Genomic DNA, 21,651 nt, shown 5'->3' with positions numbered 1-21,651 from the left:
CAGGTCAGGGAGCATTTCCCCTATTTTCTTCTAGGAGTTTTACAGTTTTAGATCTTAAGTTTCATTCTTTTTTTTTTTTAATTAAAAAAAATATTTATTTATTTATTTTTGGCTGCAATGGGTCTTCATTGCTGTGCGTGGGCTTTCTCTAGTCCAAAAAGAATTAAACTTAAGAATCTGCCTGCCAATGCAGGGGACACGGGTTTGAGCCCTGGTCCGGGAAGATCCCACATGCCGCAGAGCAACTAAACCTGTGCGCCACAACTACTGAGCCTGTGCTCTAGAGCCTGGGTGCCCCAACTACTGAGCCCACGTGCCACAACTACTGAAGCCTGCGTGCCTAGAGCCTGTGCTCTGCAACAAGAGGAGCCACCGCAGTGAGAAGCCAGCGCACCACAACGAAGAGTAGCCCCTGCTTGCCACAACTAGAGAAAGCCCACGCACAGCAATGAAGACCCATTGCAGCCAAAAATAAATAAATAAATATTTTTTTTAATTAAAAAAAAAAAGAATTAAACTTAAGATCTAAAACTGTAAAACTCCTAGAAGAAAATAGGGGAAATGCTCCCTGACCTGAGTCTTGGCAATGATTTTTTGGATATGACACCAAAAGCACAAGCAACAAAAGCAAAAATAAACAAGTGGAACTATACCAAATTAAAAACCTTCTGTACAGCTAAAGAAATAATCAACAAAATGAAAAGGCAAACTATGGAATGGGAGAAAATATTTGCAAACCATATATTGGATAAGGGGTTAATATCCAAAATGTGTAAGGAACTAATACAACTCAATAGCAAAAATACAAACAATCTGATTAAAAAATGGGTGGAGGACTCGAATAAACATTTTTCTAAAGAAGACATACAAATGGCCAACAAGTACATGAAAAGGTGTTCAATGTCATCAGGGAAATGCAAATCAAAACCACAATGAGATATCACCTCCCACCTGTTAGAATGGCTATTATCAAAAAAAGAGATAACAAATGCTGTCCAGGATGTGGAGAAAAGGGAACCATGGTGCATTGTTGGCAGGAATGTAAACTGGTATAGCCACTATGGGAAAACAATATGAAAGTTCCTCAAAAAATTAAAATCTGAACTACCATATGATCCAGCAATCCCACTTCTGGGTACATATTTAAAGGAGTGAAATCACTATCTCGAAGAGATATCAGCACTCCCATGTTTACTGTAGCATTATTTATAATAGCCAAGACATGGAAACAACCTAAGTGTCCATCAAGGGATGAACAGATAAAGAAAATGTGGGGTGTGTGTGTGTGTGCGTGTCTGTGTGTGTGTATTATTCAGTCATAAAAAAGAAGGAAATCCTGCCATTTGTGACAACATGGATGGACCTTGAGGGCATTATGCTAAGTGAAATAAGTCAGACAGAAAAAGACAAATACTGTATGATCTCATTTATATGTGGAATCTAAAAACATCAAACTCATAGAAACAGAGAATAGAATGGTGGTTGCCAAGGGCTGAGTGGTGGGGGATAAGGGGATATGTTAGTCAAACTTTCAGTTATAAGGTGAGTAAGTTCCAGGAATCTAATGTGCAGCATGATGACTATAGTTAACAATACTGTACTATATACTTGAAAGTTGCACATACCACAATGTTCATTGCAGCTCTATTTACAATAGCCAGGACATGGAAGCAACCTAAGTGTCCATCAACAGATGAATGGATAAAGAATATGTGGCACATATGTACAATGGAATATTACTCAGCCATAAAAAGAAACGAAAATTGAGTTATTTGTAGTGAGGTGGATGGACCTAGAGTCTGTCATACAGAGTGAAGTCAGAAAGAGAAAAACAAATACCATATGCTAACACATATATATGGAATCTAAAAAAAAAAAAAAATGGTCATGAGGAACCTAGGGGCAGGACATTCTCTACACAGACGTAGAGAATGGACTTGAGGACACAGGGAGGGGGAAGGGTAAGCTGGGACGAAGTGAGAGAGTGGCATGGACATATATACACTACCAAATGTAAAATAGATAGCTAGTGGGAAGCAGCCACATAGCACAGGGAGATCAGCTCGGTGCTTTGTGACCACCTAGAGGGGTGGGATAGGGAGGGTGAGAGGGAAACGCAAGAGGGAGGGGATATGGGGATATATGTATATGTATAGCTGATTCACTTTGTTATAAAGCAGAAACTAACACACCATTGTAAAGCAATTATACTCCAATAAAGATGTTAAAAAAAAAAAAAAGAAAGTTGCTGTGAGAAAGGACTTTAACGTTCTCACCATAAAAACAACAAAATGGTAATTATGTGAGGTGAAGGATGTGTTAACTAACCTTATCGTGGTAAACACTTCACAATATATACGTGTATCAAATCATCACATCATATACCTTAAACTTGTATAATGTTATATGTCAATTATCTCAATAAAGCTGGGAAAAGAAAGAAATAAAAGAACAAAGTTCAAAACTCACTTTCCAATTTCACACTTTCCAACTTCAAAACTTACTACAGAGCAATACAAATCAAAATAGTGTGATATTGACATAAGTACACACATATAGATCGATCGACCAGAACAGAGAGTCCAGAAATAAATTTAATTAATTTTCAATTAACTTTCAACAAGAGTGCCAAGACCATTCATTGGGGAAAGAAGAGTCATTTAAACAAATTATGCTGGGACAACTGGATAATGACATGCAAAAGAATGAAGTTGAAGGCATTTCTGATACCATATACAAAAATCAACTCAAAATGGAACATAGAAGTACAAGAGCTAAAACTATAAAACTCATAGAAGAAAACACAGGAGTAAATCTTCATGTTCTTGTGCTAGGCAATGTTTTCTTAGAAATGTTAACAAGAAAACAAGCAACAAAGAAAAAAATAAACTGTACTTCATCAAAACTAAAAACTTTTGTGCTTCAAAGGTTATGACTGATAAAGTGAAAAGACAGTCCACAAAGTGTAAGAATATGTTTGCAAATCATAAATGTGATAAGAGACTACTATCTAGAATAAATAAAGAACACTTACAACTCAGCAATAAAAAGACAACCCAACTTAAAAATGGGCAAAGGATATGAAAAGTCATTTCTCCAAAGAAGATACACAAATGACCAATAAGCACATGAAAAGATGCTCAATATCATTAGTCATCAGAGAATTGCAAATCAAAATCAACCATAATGAAATACTTCTTCACTCCCACTAGGATGGCAATAATAAAAAAGATAGATAATAACAACTGTTGGCAAGCATGCAGAGATATTGAAATCCTTATACATTGCTGGGGGGATTATAAAATGGTGTAGCCACTTTGGAAAATAGTTTGGCAGTTCCTCAAAAGGTTAAACATAGAGTTATCATATGACCCAACAATTCTATTCCCAAAAGAAATGAAAACATATGTCCACACAAAAGTTTGTACATGAATGTTCATCGCAGCATTATTCTTACCGAAAAGGGAAACTACACAGAAGTCCAACAACTAAGGAATGGATAAACAAAATGTAGTATATACATACAATGGAATATTATTCAGCCATAACAAGGAATGGAGTACTGATGTGTGCAACAACACAGATGAACCTTGAAATATTATGCTAAGTGAAAGAAGCCAGTCACAAAAGACTATATGTTATATGATTCCATTTATTTGAAATGTCCAGAATAGGCATAGAGACAGAAATTAGTGGTTGCTTAGGGTTAGAGGGGATGATAGGATTGGGTAGTGCTATTAAAGGGTATAGAGTTTCTATTTTTCTTTTTAAGATTTATTATTTATTTATTTATTTTATTTATTTTTGGCTGCGTCGGGTCTTAGTTGCGGCATGGGGGATCTTCGTTGAGGCATGCGGGATCTTTCCTTGTGGTGTGCGGGCTCTTTGTTGTGGCGCGCAGGCTTCTCTCTAGCTGTGGCATGCAGGTTTTCTTCTCTAGTTGTGGCGTGCAGGCTCCAGGGTGCATGGGCTCTGTAGTTGCAGCGCACAGGTTCCAGAGCACATGGGCTCTGTAGTTTGCAGCACGCAGGCGCTCTAGTTGAGGCGCGCAAACCTCAGCAGTTGTGGCTTGCAGGCTTACTTGCCCCGCAGCATGTGGGATCTTAGTTCCCTGACCAGGGATCAAACCCACTTCCCCTGCATTGTAAGGCAGATTCTTTACCACTGGACCATCAGGGAAGTCCCCGAGGGTTTCTTTAAGATGATAAAAATGTTCTAAAATTGACTGTGGTGATGGCTACCCATATCTGTGAATATACACCTGGGTATATGGGTGAGTTGTATGGTATGTGAATTATATCTTACCAAAAGTGTTAAGAAAAAAAGGAAGGGAGGAAGGAAGGAAGAAGGAAGGAAGGAAGGAAGGAAGGAAGGAAGGAAGGAAGGAAGGAAGGAAGGAAGGAAGGAAGGAAGGAAGGAAGGAAGGAAGTCTGCTAAGAGAGCCCCCCAGTTCCAAAATACTAAGTCTCTTCAGGGACACTGCCAACACTCTCACCTCCAAGGCCTCATCAGGCAGCCTTGGCTTCAGAGCAGAAGGAAGGTTCCTTATTAAAACCTCCCAGCAATGCTAACTTGTCTTGATGGTTTGCTACATGACATAATTATGACATGGCTACATAACTGCAGTAAGTTAAAATCCAACTCCTTCTCAGTTTTTCAGTTCTGATCTCTAAGTGAGTAGGTAATGGGGAGAAAGTGCTAAAAAACCACTCACTACTAACTAAAGTTCTAAATAAAACTATACTAAAATACTACAAATAAAAACATAAGATTTTGGATAAGGAACTTCTTTTGTTGCTAATTATCCTGATGATATATTAATAATATTTGCAAGGGACAACACAAGAGGTGACAATCTACAAACCTCTGAAATTAGCATTCCCATCATGTATCAAAGAAACATTAATAAAGCAGATTCAACAAGGTTATATTTGATCTTTAAAACCCAAATAATAGATCTGATTTTAATGTCGCATAAATATAATGTGCTACGTTAGCAACATATGGTGTTTATGAAATTAAGCAGATTTACCAACACAAAGAAGAGTAACATCAGGAAGTAGATGACATTTAGCATCAAGGTTATCACTGGAGCATCTCTTGATACTTCCCCTTGCCCAATGTTGACAGTAAATGAACAAGTATAGTGGCCAAGACCTAAAAAGGGCATGGTAACTAGGCTCAGACTCCTCAGTCATGACAGTCACCCCATCTGGTAAGCCACCTAAACAGGAAAAGATTCTAGCCAAGAATCTAGACTGGAAATTAGTGGAGGGAGACAGTGAATATCAGTTGTTATCTGGAGACTAGCTGTAGTGGAAGAGGTTGTAATTCATCTGCTAATCTCACTCTTGTAAATTCCCCACATTTTATAAGAGACCAAACAGAATGTTACAGAATTTGTTCCCACATGGGGTGAAATTACTATATGAAATGAATCCAAGAGGCACAAGGAATACAGTGACCAGATACTCCCTTCAAAACCAAGGCATTCATTCCTCTGTCAAGAGAGTTGGCTGCTAGCAGCTCACGGCCAAGTCCTCCTCCACAAACTGCCCTCAACCAAAGTATCATGGGTTGCGTTCTCTAAAAGCACACACTGAGAGGGAATTTGGGATGCAAGATGCTCATTAGAAATCAATACCTGTGAAGGAAAGGCAACAGAAGCAGGCTGAGAAGAGGAAGAAGTCAAACTGTAATGCAGGCCTGACAACCAGGTACAGTTCCCTGGAGCAAGTACTGCCTGTCAAAAATAGCTAGACCTTTATACCCCCACTTTGCTCAGCCGCTTGCAAGCTGCCCCTAGAAGACTGTGATCTCAGGTGAAGCAGCTCTCTGTAGGTGAGGCCGACCCTGAACCAGCTGACAGTTGAAAGCCATCTGCTTAAAGCACTTTCTGCAACTGGGAAGGAGAACTGTGTAGTTCCATCTCTTCCACAGAAAGAAACTACCCCACCCAAGGTTACGCCCTCAGGTCAGCCCACATCTAATTCCAGACAGCTCTGAAGTGTCATCCAAGCTCCAGAGTTCCCAAAAGGACTGACTAAAGTCTCTGTTGCAACTGCATCAGTTGAATCTCTCTGCCCTCCTAATCTTGCTTCCCTCGCTCCATTACAAGTATTGTTCTTAATAAACTTTCTGCAGGCAAATCTCCATCTCAGAGTCTATTTCCCAGGGAACATAACCTAAAAAATCTGATTCCATAGGAAAATTCGATAAAGAGGTAGCTATGATCTACTCTATTCAGTAACCTCATAGGATATTATTTCAGCTAGTGCAAATCATTAAAACTTAGCTGTCTATGGCACAATAATGTCAAGGCATCATTCTGTTAAAACAAAAAAAAAGGAACTTAGCAGCATTTAGATAAGTAGCAAAACAGAATAAATATATAAAAGATGACAAAATTGAAGTATTCAGTAGAAATAGCAAATAGTAGATCTGTGTTAACCTTTAAGAAAATAAAGTAACTATCCTATTCATAACCTGAAATGGGTAGAATAAAAATGGTTAATGAATCACATCCACCCATATTACACACATCAAGGCTCAAAGGCAATAGAGGAACTTATTGCAGGATTTTTATCAAATAAAGCAGATTCTTCTGCATAAATTAGTGGTTCCTGAACTTATTTGAGTTATGGATCCCTTTGAGTATCAAATGAAAGTTATATACTGTCTTCTCTGAAAAATGTCCATATGCATTTGTAAAATCTGAAAATAATTTCAGGAGTTCCTGGATCCCTGAAAGCCATTTACAGGTGCCAGGTTAAGAACCCCTCACCTAAATCACATTTATAAAGGTAAAATGACATCTGTCCAACACATGTTAACCTAAAAGACAAAGATGCTGACCAAAATGCAGCTGAATAAATCATATTGTCTTTAACTTATTTTAATTACATTATTATATAAGGAATATGTAAATAGGTTCTCACTATAAAATAATTAAAACAATACAGATTAAATTTCCTCTTGGTCACCCCTATTCCCCTTTCTCTTCACAGAGATTATTTATCAGTTTGACGTAAATCCTTTCAGACTTTTCCAGTGCTTTTTCAAAAACGTACTACCTATTAAAATGTGGAGAATCATTTTGGACACACTATGTTAAGAACTAGCATTTAAAAAGAACAAAGGATAGGGACTTCCCTGGTGGTGCAGTGGTTAAGAATCCACCTACTAATGCAGGGAACACGGGTTCAAGCCCTGGTCCGGGAAGATCCCACATACCACAGAGCAACTAAGCCCGTGTGCCACAACTACTGAGCCCATGCGCCACAACTACTGAAGCCCACGTGCCTAGAGTCCGTGTTCCGCAACAAGAGAAGCCACCGCAATGAGAAGCCCGCGCACCGCAACAAAGAGCAGCCCTTGCTCGCCGCAACTAGAGAAAGCCCGTGCACAGCAACGAAGACCCAACACAGTCAAAAATAAATTAATAAAATAAATAAATTTATTTTAAAAAATTACTCAAATAAATAAATAAATAAATAAAAAGAACAAAGGATAGATATTAGTGGTTTTCCTAATAGCAAATGCAGTGCTGCTAAGATTAATGACTTTTTCATATAACTCTTTCCTATAACCACTCTATCCATTTTTTTCAATTTGACCCACAATTTCCAAATCTGGTTTGGAAAAAGCTAGTGTATAAATCAATCAATAGAGCAACATTTAAACCTGGAGAGCTTGTCAAAGAAACAGATTCCTGAGCCCCATTCCAATTTTAGTTAACTAGAATTTACAAGGGTAGAGCCCCAGAATGTATTTTACCAAAGTTCCTCAAGTGATGTGAGTAAAATATAAAGCAGCAGTGTTGGGAATCACTATTATGAAAATCATAGAAATTAAAAAGATAATTCATTTCCACAAAGACCTCTTAAAAGTCCATTATGAATTCTACTAGGTATTGTGCTGGATGCTGAATATATTGTAGGATACAGTCCTTGCCCTAGAAGTGCTTACAGACTGGAAGAGAAAATCATACCTAATAATAAATAATTATAACACAAGCTGAAAGTAGAACGTGCTGTCTGTCCCCTAACTAAAATGTATGCTCCATGAAAGCGGGAATTCTGTTTTATTCACTGCCATATCTCCAAGCGTCTAGACAAGAGCTTAACACATAATAGGTACTTAATAAACAATTGCTGAATAATGCATAGGACTAAAATGGAAGGTTTAATTTCAACTAAGTAGATAAGGAAAAGGCACTTTTAAGAACAGATGTATAGACTGTTAAGAGGCAGGGAAGGTTAAAACAAAGAGAATTAATATTCATAGTACTACCCTACAATGTGTAAGAAATTCCAAGTTGACTTTGAATACATTATCTCATTTAACTATGATATAAACATTCTGAGATGGTATTGTGTCTCCATTTTAGAGATAAAGAAACTGAGGCACAGAAGGGTTAAGTAACTTGTCATCCAAGGTTACACAGCTAGAAAGTAGCAGAACTGAAATTTGAACCCCAGTCTCTAATAATAAGGCTTAGGAATTTAGACCTCATTTCCTAAGAAAAAAGAATGTCTTTGAAGTTTTTTTTTTTCCTATTTGGAATATTTGCTTTTTAAATAACAGCTTTATTGTGATGTACTTCATATATCACAAAACTCACTCTTTTAAAGTGTACAATTCAGTGGTATTTAGTATATTCACAGATTTGTGCAATCATCACCATTATCTAATATTAGAACATTTCATCACCCAAAAAAGAAACCCCATACCCATCAGCAATTACTTTCCCTACCGCCAGGTCCTGAAAACCACGAATCTACTTTCTGTCTTTAGGATTTGCCTATTCTGGACATTTCATATAAACTGAATCATATGACATGTAGCCTTTTTTAAAACTTTTTTTCTTGTGGTAAAATATAAATAAGATGTAGTCTTTACCCATTTTAAGCATACAGTTCAGTGACATTAAGTACATTCACACTGCTGTGCAACCATCACCATTATCCATCTCTAGAACTTTTTTTTTTTATAAATTTATTTATTTTATTTTATTTATTTTTGGCTGCGTTGGGTCTTCGTTGCTGCGCGCGGGCTTTCTCTAGCTGCAGCGAGCAGGGGCTACTCTTCGTTGCGGTGTGCGGACTCCTCATTGCGGTGTCTCCTCTTGTTGCGAAGCACGGGCTCTAGGTGCGCGGGCTTCAGTAGTTGTGGCACGCAGGCTCAGTAGTTGTGGCTTGCGGGCTCTAGAACGCAGGCTCAGTAGTTTTGGCACATGGGCTTAGTTGCTCCGCAGCATGTAGGATCTTCCCAGACCAGGAATCAAACCTGTGTCCCCTGCATTGGCAGGCGGATTCTTAACCACTGCACCACCAGGGAAGTCCCTAGAACTTTTTCATTATCCCATAATAAAACTCTGTTTACCCCTTAAATAATAACTTTCCATTCCCCTCTCCCCCCAGCCTCTAGTAACCTCTATTTTACTTTCTGTCTCTTATGAATTTGCCTATTTTAGGTAGCTCATATAAGTGGAATCATACAATTTTTGTCCTTTTGTGTCTGGCTTACTTCACTTAGCGTAATGTCCTCAAGGTTCATCCATGTTGTACCATGTATCAGAATTTCCTTCCTTTTTAAGGCTGAATAATAGTAAATTGTATGTATATACTAAATTTTGTCTATCCATTCATCTGTCGTTGGACACTTGGGTTGCTTGTGCCTTTTGGCAATTGTGACTACTGCTGCTATAATGTGGGTGTACAAATGTCTGTTCGAGTTCCTGCTTTCAATTCTTTTGGCCACAGACCCAGAAGCGGAATTGCTGAATCCAGTAATTTTATGTTTAGTTTTTTGAGGAACTACCATAACATTTTCCACAGAAGCTGCACCATTTTATATTCCCATTAGTGATGCACAAGGGTTCCAATTTCTCCATATCCTTACCAACACTCGGTATTTTCTGCTTTTTTTTTTTCTTTATAACAGTCATCCTAATGGATATGAAGTGATGTCCCATTGTGGTTTTTTGCATTTTCCTAATGATTAGTGAGTGATGTTGAGCATATTTTCACGTGCTTATTGGCCATTTGCATATCTTCTTTGTAGAAGTGTTTATTCAAGTCCTTTGACCATTTTTTAATCAGGTTGTTTGCTTTTTGTTGTTGAGTTGTAGGAGTTCTTTACATATTCTGAACATTAATCCCTTATCAGACATATTCATTTTGAGTGGCTATTAGGGTATCCATTTAGAAATATCTAGCAATTAAATATACATGCTGATCTTGATTTCAAGAGGGAGAAACAACGATGTACACTTAACAGTCATAGTATTTGCACAGTGACATTTATAAAGTACTTTCATGTATATTAGTTTCTTTAGAATCTCACAAAAATCCTAACACTTGTACAGATGAGAAATCTCAGGCAGATCTCCAGACTACAAATCCCAAGATTAAGATTATTTGGAAGTGCTTCAGGGATCAAAGGGAAGAAGCTGGCCAAGCTGCCTGAGTTTTGGGCCCCATCCCAATTCCCAAAACATCTCAAATTTTTCTGCTGCAAAAACTGGAATATCATGTAAGATTTCAATTGAAAATAAGTAGAGTTGCTTGAAACAAATTTGAAACCATTACATTATATACTAACTTATGTTCTTAAAATAGTTATTGAAGCTATAGAAATAAATAAGATTGCTTAATTAGAAAACTTGGGGCAAGAAGGTAATCCTACTTTTGTGGGGTAAGAGAATGAAGAAGGAAGGTAGAAGGAAAACCAGAATGGTGAAGTAAAACAAAAATCTAGGAAGAAACATTTCAACAGGAAAGTTCAGAAGACTACAGAAAATGCTATACAGAGGTCATGACGGATGAGGACTGGAAAAAGGATACCGTGTCTGGCAATCATGAGGTCATTGGTGACCTTTAAGAGATCAATTTTAATATAGTGAGCGAAAGCAGAAGTCAGATTGAAAAGGCTTCAGAGGTGGCGAGAAGGTTAAAGAAGGAAAGGTAACAAATATGGAATACTCTCAACAATTCTGACACAAGAATAATAGTGAATGAATATTTACGTAATACCTGATAAGTGCTAGGCCCTGTTCTAAATACTTAACATATTAATTGATGTATACTCAAAACAATTCCTTTTGAGTATAAAACAAATGGACCATCATTCTGGTCCATTTATAGTTGAGGAAACTGAGACATAGTGAGGAGCCAGAATTCTGAGGCTATCTGCTGCATAGTCCCTGCATATATATGATAATATATAATATAATCACATATATATCATATGTCATATTATATAATATATATGATAATATAATATATAGTAGATAAATGCAAATATACACGACAGTAAAGAGTACAATAATATTGAGTATACTCTATAAAAAACTGAATCACTCTGTTGTACACCTGAAACTATAAAATTCTAAATCATCTATACTTTAATTAAAAATAAAAATAATAATATAATATTGAGTGAGAGAAAAGATTAGCAAAAGTATTTTTTCACAAGAACCATAACATGGGGAAGGATTTTATACCACTAACATCAATGTATGTTGGTGATGCTTGACAGTCATGTCAGTTTACCAGGTGTTGATAGATTTAAGCAAAATAAAAACAGGCTGACTTTTACTGAATGTATTAATGTGGCAGGCTTCCATTCAATAAAACCATGAATGAATAGGGAAAAAATGTAATTATCTCCAAAGGCTTTCAAAGGCATAATACATTCTCCTGTTGCTTACAGAATGCAAGATAATGAATGGATGGATGGACCAAAATCTATTTTACTGATTAGCTCTATCATATATTTGTACCTTTAAAAGGCAACAATTTTTTTAAAAAAGAAAAAAAGGATCCTATGAAGATATAACAAAGCTATTGTAAAGACAGAAATCTATAAAATTTATTCTGAAAAAAAAAAAGAATATCTGGCAGTATTTTTGTCATCTTCCTGCCTGCCAATGTTACCCCTTTGAATCAACTATAGGCTAGAGTATTATAGGGTAGAGAAATACCAATATAGAAAGAATTTCATGAAGGGTCAATCTAACTTGTAAGCAATAAATAGTGTTTTCAATCTAATATTGCAATATTAGACATAATTTTTAAATTTCTTATAATTGGAATATTAAAATAGAGCAATTTATCCAGCTGTCCTCATTTCTCTAATCACTTTCTACCCTTTGCCTCCACAGTAACTACCTCTATCATTACAGAACACTGTGTTAAGTGCTATTTTAATGTGTATCCTATACTAAACTGTACACTCCTTAAATACAGAATTTATATTCTATTTTGCACAGAATATTTAAAAATGTTAAATATAAGTTTTATAAATGAATGGAGGAATGACCAAACATGAATAAAATTATATGTTGGCATTACATTTATACAAGTGTCTTTTGATGGCAAGAATTTATACACTTTTGCATAAGACCTTTCCAAAACACAGACACACATTTTAAGTAGTAAGAGAATAATTTTCCTTGAGATCCATTAATAAACCTAAAGATAGATAAAAGAAAATAGACTGAAGTAGAAAAGAAAGTTGACGTAGTCTATAGCACTTGTGTAATAAATATTACATAATGTTTTGACTGCCTATGATAAGTTTAAAAACACTGACAACACTAATAAAGGTGATCATTTTTCTAGAACAGTGTTTTCAAACCTTGGCTGCACGTAAAACAACCTAGGAACTTTTTAAAAATTCTGAAGTTCAGTCCTCATTCTCAACAGATTCTTATTTAATTAATTCAGGGTGAGTCCTTGGCACTATTTTTTTTTAAATCTCCCCAGGTGATTTTAATGTGAAACCAAGACTGGAACCCACCACTCTTTCCTTTAAAATCAATTTTTGAGGCATAATTTACGTTCAATAAAATATACCAATTTTAAGTATACAATTAAGTTTTGACAAATGAATACCGCCATGTAACCACTACCATAATCACAACATAGAACATTTCCATTACCCAAAAAAGTTTCCTCATGCCCCACTTCCCTCTCCCCTAGCAACCACTGATTTACTTTCTGTCACTACAGCTTAAGGCTTTCTAAAATTTCATGTATATGGAATTGTATTGTATGTTCTCTTTTTGGTCTGGCTTCTTTTATTTAGGATAATGCTTTTAAGAATCATCCATGTTTTAGGCCATCAGTTTGTTCTTTTTTATTGCTGAACAGTATTCCACTATATGCATATACAACAATTTCTTTATCTATTCACCCATTTCATAGACATATGGGTTGTTTCCAGTTTAGGGCTATTCTGAATAAAGCTGTTCTGAATATTCAAGTACAAATCTTTATATGAACATATGTTTTCATTTCTTTAAAGTAGATACCTAGGAATAGGTTGCTGAATCTTATGATTAAGTGTATGATTAATTTTATAAGAAACTGTTTTCTGGGAATTCCCTGGTGGTGCAGTGGTTAAGAATCCGCCTGCCAATGCAGGGGACACGGGTTCGATCCCTGCTCTGGGAAGATCCCACATGCCACGGAGTAACTAAGCCCTTGCGCCACAACTACTGAGCCTGCACTCTAGAGCCTGTGAGCCACAACTACTGAAGCCCACGCGCCTAGAGCCGGTGCTCTGCAACAAGAGAAGCCACCGCAATGAGAAGCCCGCGCACCGCAACGAAGAGTAGCCCCTGCTCGCTGCAACCAGAGAAAAGCCTGCGCACAGCAACGAAGACCCAACGCAGCCAAAAAATAAAATAATAAAATAAATAAATTTTTTTAAAAAAGAAAGAAACTGTTTTCCAAAGTGGCTGTATCATTTTGCATTCCCACCAGCAATGTAAGAGAGTTCTAGTTGCTCCACATCCTTGTCAGTACTTGGTAGTGTCAGTCTTTTATTTTACACATTCTAGTGTGTGTATAGTATTTCCTTAGGTTTTAATTTGCATTTCCTTAAAGACTAAATAAATATAAAAACAACTGTTCTTAAGGTAAGAAAACCACCAGGGAGAGGGTACTTCATCTTTTGATTCAACAATGTATTTTTAAAGACGGTAACTATATTATACTGCCTTGCTTACCACATTCATCACTCCATTATAATGAGAAAGAAGCAAATGACCAAAAAAGCTTTTCAAAAGCAGGTTTCAGAGAATTTCTTAGGGTCAAGTACCCACTCAGTTTACAACTTCCCACCTACATAAAGATGGCAACATAATGCAGTTCTAGAAGCATAGGCTTTAGTGCCCAACTTGGGTTTGTATTCTAAGGTAGGGAAATACAAAGTATTTTGGAATGATTTCCACCCAAAATAAGTAAACAATTATTTACTGAGCTTTACACAAAACAAGTGGCTAAATGTTCAATGAATGAATCAAGAACTAGTTAATAATAACTTTCAGTGGTATTTTTTAATCTATATAATGTTTTAAAAATCAAAAACATGCAGAAATTACATCTTTATTTTATTTATATATCTTGCTAGTGTATCTCCTAGGCTCCAGTTACATATAAATCAAGGAAGAGAGATTTCCATACTACATAAATATTTTTTAAATTATACAAGTTTACTCATTCATTCAATAAGCATATACTGAGTACCAATTTATGGCATATCACATTATACATTCTAAGCGGGAGGACAATTTTTCTCAATACTGAGAACCTAAAATTAATCAGTTGGCTACATGTGATTATGAAAAGTATCAGAGTAATTTAGCATATGATAATATAATGCTAAAGCTAATGTTAAAATGAGTGTGATTTCCTTGGCATACCAGCTCCATGACAGGCTAAAAGTGGCCAAGAAGCATGTTGCCTATATGAGGGAAGAAATAAGCCTATAAATAAACCACAAGGTAGAAAGTTCACATAAAAGTAATCTGGAATGGACTGCAGTCTATTTCTAATATCAAACACAATTCTGAACCATATTAACTTGGGGTTTGGAAAAAGGTTAAGACATGGTTCATATGCTTTCAGGGTTACCTATTTCTTTTTTTTTTTATATCTTTATTTTATTTCTTTACAAATTAAAGATGCATTGAAAAATAAACCAATAAAGAGAAATAAGAGGTCCAGAGCAGGGGCATCCCAGGCTGGGAGCAGGTGAGCCTGGCCACCATCAAGGCTAGCCCTTGTCCTGTCCCAGCCAGTTCGGGTTGGAAGATAACTGTCAGCCACTCTGTCAATACTAAAGCCCAAGTGGTGTCCAGGCAGGAGAGACCTGCTCCAGGCACCTCTGCCTCTCTCCTCAAGAACCCCCAGCTTGGAGAAGCAGTGTTTCCAGTAGGAGCTCAGAGTGGGAAATGGGCTGGCTCTGTGAGGTATTGCAAATTGATGATCAGATTCCCTACAGAACCATTCAGTGTTGGGGCCTCTCCAGCTGGAAAGAAGGCTGGTATCTCTCCCAGATCTTAATTTATTTTGTAACTCAGTTCCTAGACTTATTCATCTCTGACAATGTATCTCTATCCATGGGGTGATCACCAATCATTGCAGGAGAGAGAAAGAAGAGTGGAAGCAGAGAGGGAAAGCTAATCAACCACTCTGATGTTGCTGACTTCCAGGCCCAAGAAGGACTGATCATTTTTCTCTCCACCACCTATGGTCTATACCCCAGCTCTTGTCCATGTGTACGTTTTATCCCTAATATAGGAAGTTGTTGCTAACAGAGAACTAAATTAACAGCCCCTCCCCCTGTAGTAATCTTGGGATCCCCACTCCTTCCTGCCTGCCCCTCTCTTCTTGAAGGCTGGTCCAAAGGGACACATAAAATTGCCAGGGTCTGGGTGCCTCCAAATTCCCCAATACCAAATCACATAAAGTGAACTGAGAAACTACATGCATTACCATAGGAAAAGCAAAATAAAGTGACGGGATTAGGGGCACCTTCCATCAGTAGGACATGACAGACTGGTAGGATACTTCAGCTCAGAAAAGAAAGTATCTCCTTAAACTTCCCCCTCCCAGCAAAGAGACTGAGGTCAGCTTACATGACTTATAAGATATGCAACTGTCCAGATTTCTCTGCTCTCCTGAGATGCTTTCTGGAAGCTGGCCTAGGACCCTATTCTGTTTACCCACTTGCTCTAGCTCAGTAGCTGCCGAACTTCCTTGTACGTATGACAGAGAAAGTCCATACAAGGTGCCCCCCAGCTTAGGCTCTTGTTTTCCACCAGGATGAGCTTGTACAACATCTCCAGTTTGTCCTCCTGTTTCTCCATGATAAGCTTCAAGCACTGCGATCTCTATGCCCTTAAGCTATCAGTGAGATCCCATACCTTCTTGTACAGTGGATTATGCAGAACTGGCACAACACTCAAGCCACGGGTGATCTGACTGAAGGAGGAGATGCTGAAGAGGCTCTGGACAACTGAGGGTTACCTATTTCTATACACGAGTTATAAATGGTATGCATGAAAAAAATCCCACAGTAATTTGTTCATCCATGCATGTATACTCTGAGTGCTATATTGCACAGTCATCATTTTTTATAAAGAAGGATGACAGGTTTAACCTTTAAATGACCACTTATTTGTCAAAAAAGTCCCACATGTATTAAAAATATTAAATAATCAATCATGCAAATTGAATCAATTAAATTGAAATAATGCTTACCTAATAAAGTGAATGTGGTGATTTCTAATTTAAGCCATATCCAACACATAAAAGTTTAAAATTCACATGAAACGCTGTTATGCAACAAAAAACAAGCATGAGAAGCTGTTATGAGTTGAATTGTGTCCTCCAAAATTGGTATGTTGAAGTCCTAACCCCCAGTACCTCAGAACGTGACATTTTTTTTGGAAATAGGCTCGTTGCACATGTAATTAGGTAAAATGAGCTCATACTGGAGCAGTGTAGGCCCCTAATCCAATAATCCATGTCCTTATAAAATGGCCATGTGAAGACAGAGATACATAGGAAGAACGCCTGTGACAAAGAAGGCAGAGATTGTAGTTATGCAGTTGTATACCAAGGAATGCCAAAGACTCCTGGCAAACCACCAGAAGCTAGCAAGAGGCAAGGAAGGATTTCCCTATTGGTTTCAGAGGGAGCATGACCCTGCCGATACCTTCCTTGATTTCAGACTTCCAGCCTCCAGAACTGTGAGACAGTAAATTTCTGTTGTTTTAAGCCATCCAGTTTGTGGCAGTTTGTTACAGCAGCCATAGGAAACTAATACAGCATTTTCAGTATTTCTTTTATACATTAATTTACTGACATATTAATGTCTTGATTTTTAAAAATTATTTTCTAAAATAATACAGTAAATGTGACTTTTTGGGGTATAGCGCTATACATTTTAACACGTGTGTGTATATATATATAGCCATCAACCATAAGGTACTGACGGTTAATGTCTTGATTTTTTTTTTACATATTTATTTTATTTATTTACTTATTTATTTATCTGGCTGCACCGGGTCTTAGTTGCAGCACGCGGGACTTTTAGTTGTGGCATGCGGATCTTCTTAGTTGTGGCACGTGGGGTCTTTAGTTGTGGCATGTGGGATCTAGTTCCCTGACCAGGGATCGAACCCAGTCCCCCTGCATTGGAAACACAGAGTCTTAGTCACTGGACCACCAGGGAAGTCTCAATGTCTTGATTTTTAATAGCCATTACTGAAACAAGAGCAAAGAAATTGTTTCACATAGGCTTAAGTAAATTTCCAGCCCTTCCACTTCAAAATTTAGACTTTGTATTCACACTTCAATAATATATTTTTTTAATTCCTAAAATAAAGATAACCTCTAAAAGTCCACTATCTTTAGTTTATTCATTATCTTTAAAATCTAAAGCTCTATTCCTTGAGAAAGTCACTTTCAATAAGAATTCATCTGAAGTTTTGAAGAAACTGATAAATCACCATTCTTCACATAAAACAGACAGTCAACATAAAAGATACACACTGTTGCAATGTTCATACCACTTACTGTTATCAGCTTATTATATGCGCAAGTATGGAGTTTTCCCCATGTCTTCTAACACTGCACTCACTATAAAAATTCATGTCTCTCTCTCTTAGTTTTAGAACACTGAGAAGTCTGTTTTTAAACTTCTAAACATTCACTATTCAACAGACTTTTTTTACCAAAGTATACTTAATTTACAATGTTATGTTAGTTTCAAGTGTACAGCAAAGCAATTCAGTTATACACACAAACATATATACTCCTTTTCATATTCTCTTCCATTATAGGTTATTACAAGATATTGTATATAGTTCCCTGTGCTATACAGGAGGTCCTCGTTGTCTACCTACTTTATATACAGTAGTCTGTATATGTTAACCCCAAACTCTTAATTTATCTCTCCCCCCCACCCCCACTATCCCTTTTGGTAACCGTAAGTTTGTGTTCTATGTCTGTGAGTCTATTTCAGTTTTGTAAATAAGTTCATTTGTATCATTTTTTCAGAGTCCACATATAAGTGAAATCATATGATATTTGTCTTTCTCTGTCTGACTTTCTTCACTTAGTATGATAATCTCTAGGTCCATCCATGTTGCTGCAAATGGCATTATTTCATTCTTTTTTATGGCTGAGTAATATTCCATTGTATATATGTACCACATCTTTATTCATTCCTCTGTCAATGGACATTTAGGTTGCTTCCATGTCTTGGCTATTGTAAAAGGTGCTGCTATGGACATTGGGTGCATGTATCTTTTCATATTAGAGTTCTCTCTGGCTATATGCCCAGGAGTGGGATTGCTGGATCATATGGCAGCTCTATTTTTAGGTTTTTAAGGAACCGCCATACTGTTCTCCATAGTGGCTGCACCAATTTACATTCCCGCCAACAGTGTAAGAGGGTCCCTTTCTCTTCAGGGCCTCTCCAGCATTTATTATTTGTAGACTTTTTAACTATGGCCATTCTGACTGGTGTGAGGTGATACCTCATTGTAGCTTTCATTTGCATTTCTCTAATAATTATCGATATTGAGCATCTTTTCATGTGCCTGTTGGCCATCTGTATGTCTTCTTTGGAGAAATGTTTATTTAGGTCTTCTGCCCATTTTTTGACTGGGCTTTTTGTTTTTTTGATATTAAGCTGTACGAGCTGTTTGTATATTCTGGAAATTAACAAACATTTACTAAATATTAAGATGTGTGTGTGAGGCACTGTGGTGGAGGAGGAAGGAGAGAATTCATTGATCAAAAAAAAAATAAAAGAGCAATGTGATTTTAAAACTTGGTAAGTTTCTACTCTAAAAAATGTTACCACTTATCCCTTAAAGGTATGCAGCTGCTTTCCCTGCTGGACTATCTCACACATAAATAAGTCATTTTTCCCCACATGGAAATTTTATTATGATTTTTCATTCTAACTTACACACATCTAAAAAGCTTTTTAGATGAGGATATCTTTTGTTCCCCTAAATAATAGAGATTAAAAACAAATTACATATAAAAATCAACATCTGTAATACTTGTTACTGCTGCATTTCACAAAAGTTTGTACTATAGAAAAATTTCATAGATGTTTATTGATAATATATACATGCTCATAATTATAAACTTACTAGTTAACTTTTAAGCTATAGGTAACTTCCTGAAATGGACCTTTTTATTATTATCGACTTTGCAATTACACTTCTTCCACATAAAGTAGTACTTAGCATTGTGGCTCTAGTCTTGAAGACTATCCGCATACAAATTATGTGTTTATTAGAAAACATGTAGGCTAAAAATATGGGGCTCAACTGTCAGAATCTATGATAATTTCTGGATATTTATATAATTAAGATATACCAGCACTGAAGGACCCTGCATGCCTTTATCCAATTTTTGAAAATCTAAATATTCGAATAAATATAATATTTCTGCATACAAGAGAAAAACTGTTAATGCTTCTTTTCCCTCAATCAATTCACATTTCCCTGAGAAGACACAAACCTCCCTTAAATTTTACCAAACACAGAGAAATCCATTTAAAATATGATGTATAGCAAAAAAGGGTCAACATCTTAAAATTATTAGTAAATTATAGTTGTACCATTCTTATACCATCTGCAGATTCCTGAGTAAGTATTTTCCCAAGGTTTATACTACCACTATTTCCATGGGCTTCTTAAACAGGTTAAAAATGCAGATGCTTAAAACACCTGAACTCTATTACCGTCATAATACTGAGAGATCAGAAAAGTCTATTCACAGAGCTTCAAACTTACAGACATCCATGAAAACACTAATTTACAATTTTCCCCTTTTAAAAGGAACAGTACTTCTGATTCAGTACTGTCATGGAAAAGAAATGTATCCTTTGAGCATAACAACCTAGTCCTCCCATTTGCTTACATCAAGCTGGGAAAGTTTTAGTTCTGACACAAAATCTGATGTTTTCTACAGAGCATTTGCTTTTCAACCAGTCCATGACTCCCTATTACCAGATTCCACGTGGAAAGTAATCAGAAGTTACCGAATTTAATATACCTGCACTTTGTACAAGTTTTTGTTGTTGTCTAATTTTTTTTCCTTCCAATTTTTTATTCTGTTGTGCTGTTTTATTTTTAAATTTATTTATTTATTTTAAGGTACTCTTGTTTTCCTCATTTAAATCCCCTTATGAATCTTTTCTTTAAAAGATGTTGTTATAGAAATACCCTAACATCCCTTCCTTCCTAAAGTATCAGCCTTTAGTAACTTCCCAGTTCTGAGGTTACAACTATGGCTTGGACACAGTAAGGAAATATGTAGAATTTTTAATAATACCACTGCGTAATTATATTGAGTTTGAAGTGAAGTTATAAAGTGAAGAACATCATTACCATCTTGCTACATACAAATCACTTTTTCACTCATCTCTTGGCAATACTTTTATAAAACCTATCATCTAGATTAAGTCACATACTCGCATTTTAGGTTTAAGAGATGAGGGATGGGTTTCTCACTTTACATATTAAAAGATGGTTCATGCCAAGATACAGAACGCAGAATGCTAGAGAATGGAATATCCTTCTCTTCCACACTTACTAGCATAAATTAAAGTCAGAAAAATAAAGATTACACAGCTCATGGTTCTCAAATAGCATTACTTAAAAGTGATTAATTCATTCTCCTACCTTCATCTATGAAATCCAAAGTAAGAATCAGAAAATATGCTTAAATATGTCCTTTCTCCAGTCCCTAAAACTATCATATAAGAGCTCATCACCCTAATAAGCATGCCAACTATCTTATTATAAAAAAAAAATCTGATTTAAACATGACCTGGATCACCCACAAAATCTGATTTCATTTGTAACTTGACATTATAGTCACTTTCAAAATATATACCTCTTTAAAACTCTTCCTCTCTCTCATCTGCCCCCTCAAAGTTTGAAAATTCTTTCAAACCCAATATTTCTTACTATAAAATGACCACGTAAATTGACACTTTTCAATTCAAAATATTTTAAACAAGAATCTTAAAAGTTAACTGATAGAAACTCATACAAAGAATAAGGTCTACAGACGAATAAAGAAATGCCTATATTCATTTTCATGTTTTCAGTATTAAAGCTGTACACCTTAATTATCTGATTATTCAATTAATTATTTCAAAAATACACACAAACACACAATGGACTAGCCTCAAATAAACAAAACTTTCTCAATCCACTGTCACTATATTCTGACACAGGATAAATTTAGATAAATTTACACTTCACATTTGCAAAACAAACTGTGGCATATGTTGTTTTAAAAAGAAACACAGGGTTCAGTG

General features: G+C 36.3%; 1 protein-coding gene and 1 pseudogene across 3 annotated transcripts in view; one reads left to right on the top strand and one right to left on the bottom strand.

The window, feature by feature from the left end:
* The window catches only part of ZSWIM5 (zinc finger SWIM-type containing 5), a 288,792-nt gene that overhangs the window by 230,405 nt on the left and 36,736 nt on the right, over positions 1-21,651 (bottom strand). The gene's annotated exons all lie outside the window — the stretch shown is intronic.
* The window catches only part of LOC309657991 (small ribosomal subunit protein uS8 pseudogene), an 85,929-nt pseudogene continuing 64,438 nt past the window's right edge, over positions 161-21,651 (top strand). The window contains exon 1 of the transcript XR_014268807.1: positions 161-1,924. The product of XR_014268807.1 is annotated as a small ribosomal subunit protein uS8 pseudogene (transcript). The remainder of the gene's footprint in view (positions 1,925-21,651) is intronic.

This window comes from Balaenoptera physalus (assembly GCF_965194825.1).
Source record: "Balaenoptera physalus genome assembly, chromosome: 1".
Lineage (NCBI taxonomy): Eukaryota > Metazoa > Chordata > Mammalia > Artiodactyla > Balaenopteridae > Balaenoptera > Balaenoptera physalus.
The sequence above is the reverse complement of the archived record's forward strand: the minus strand, read 5'-3'. Positions and strand labels throughout refer to the sequence as shown.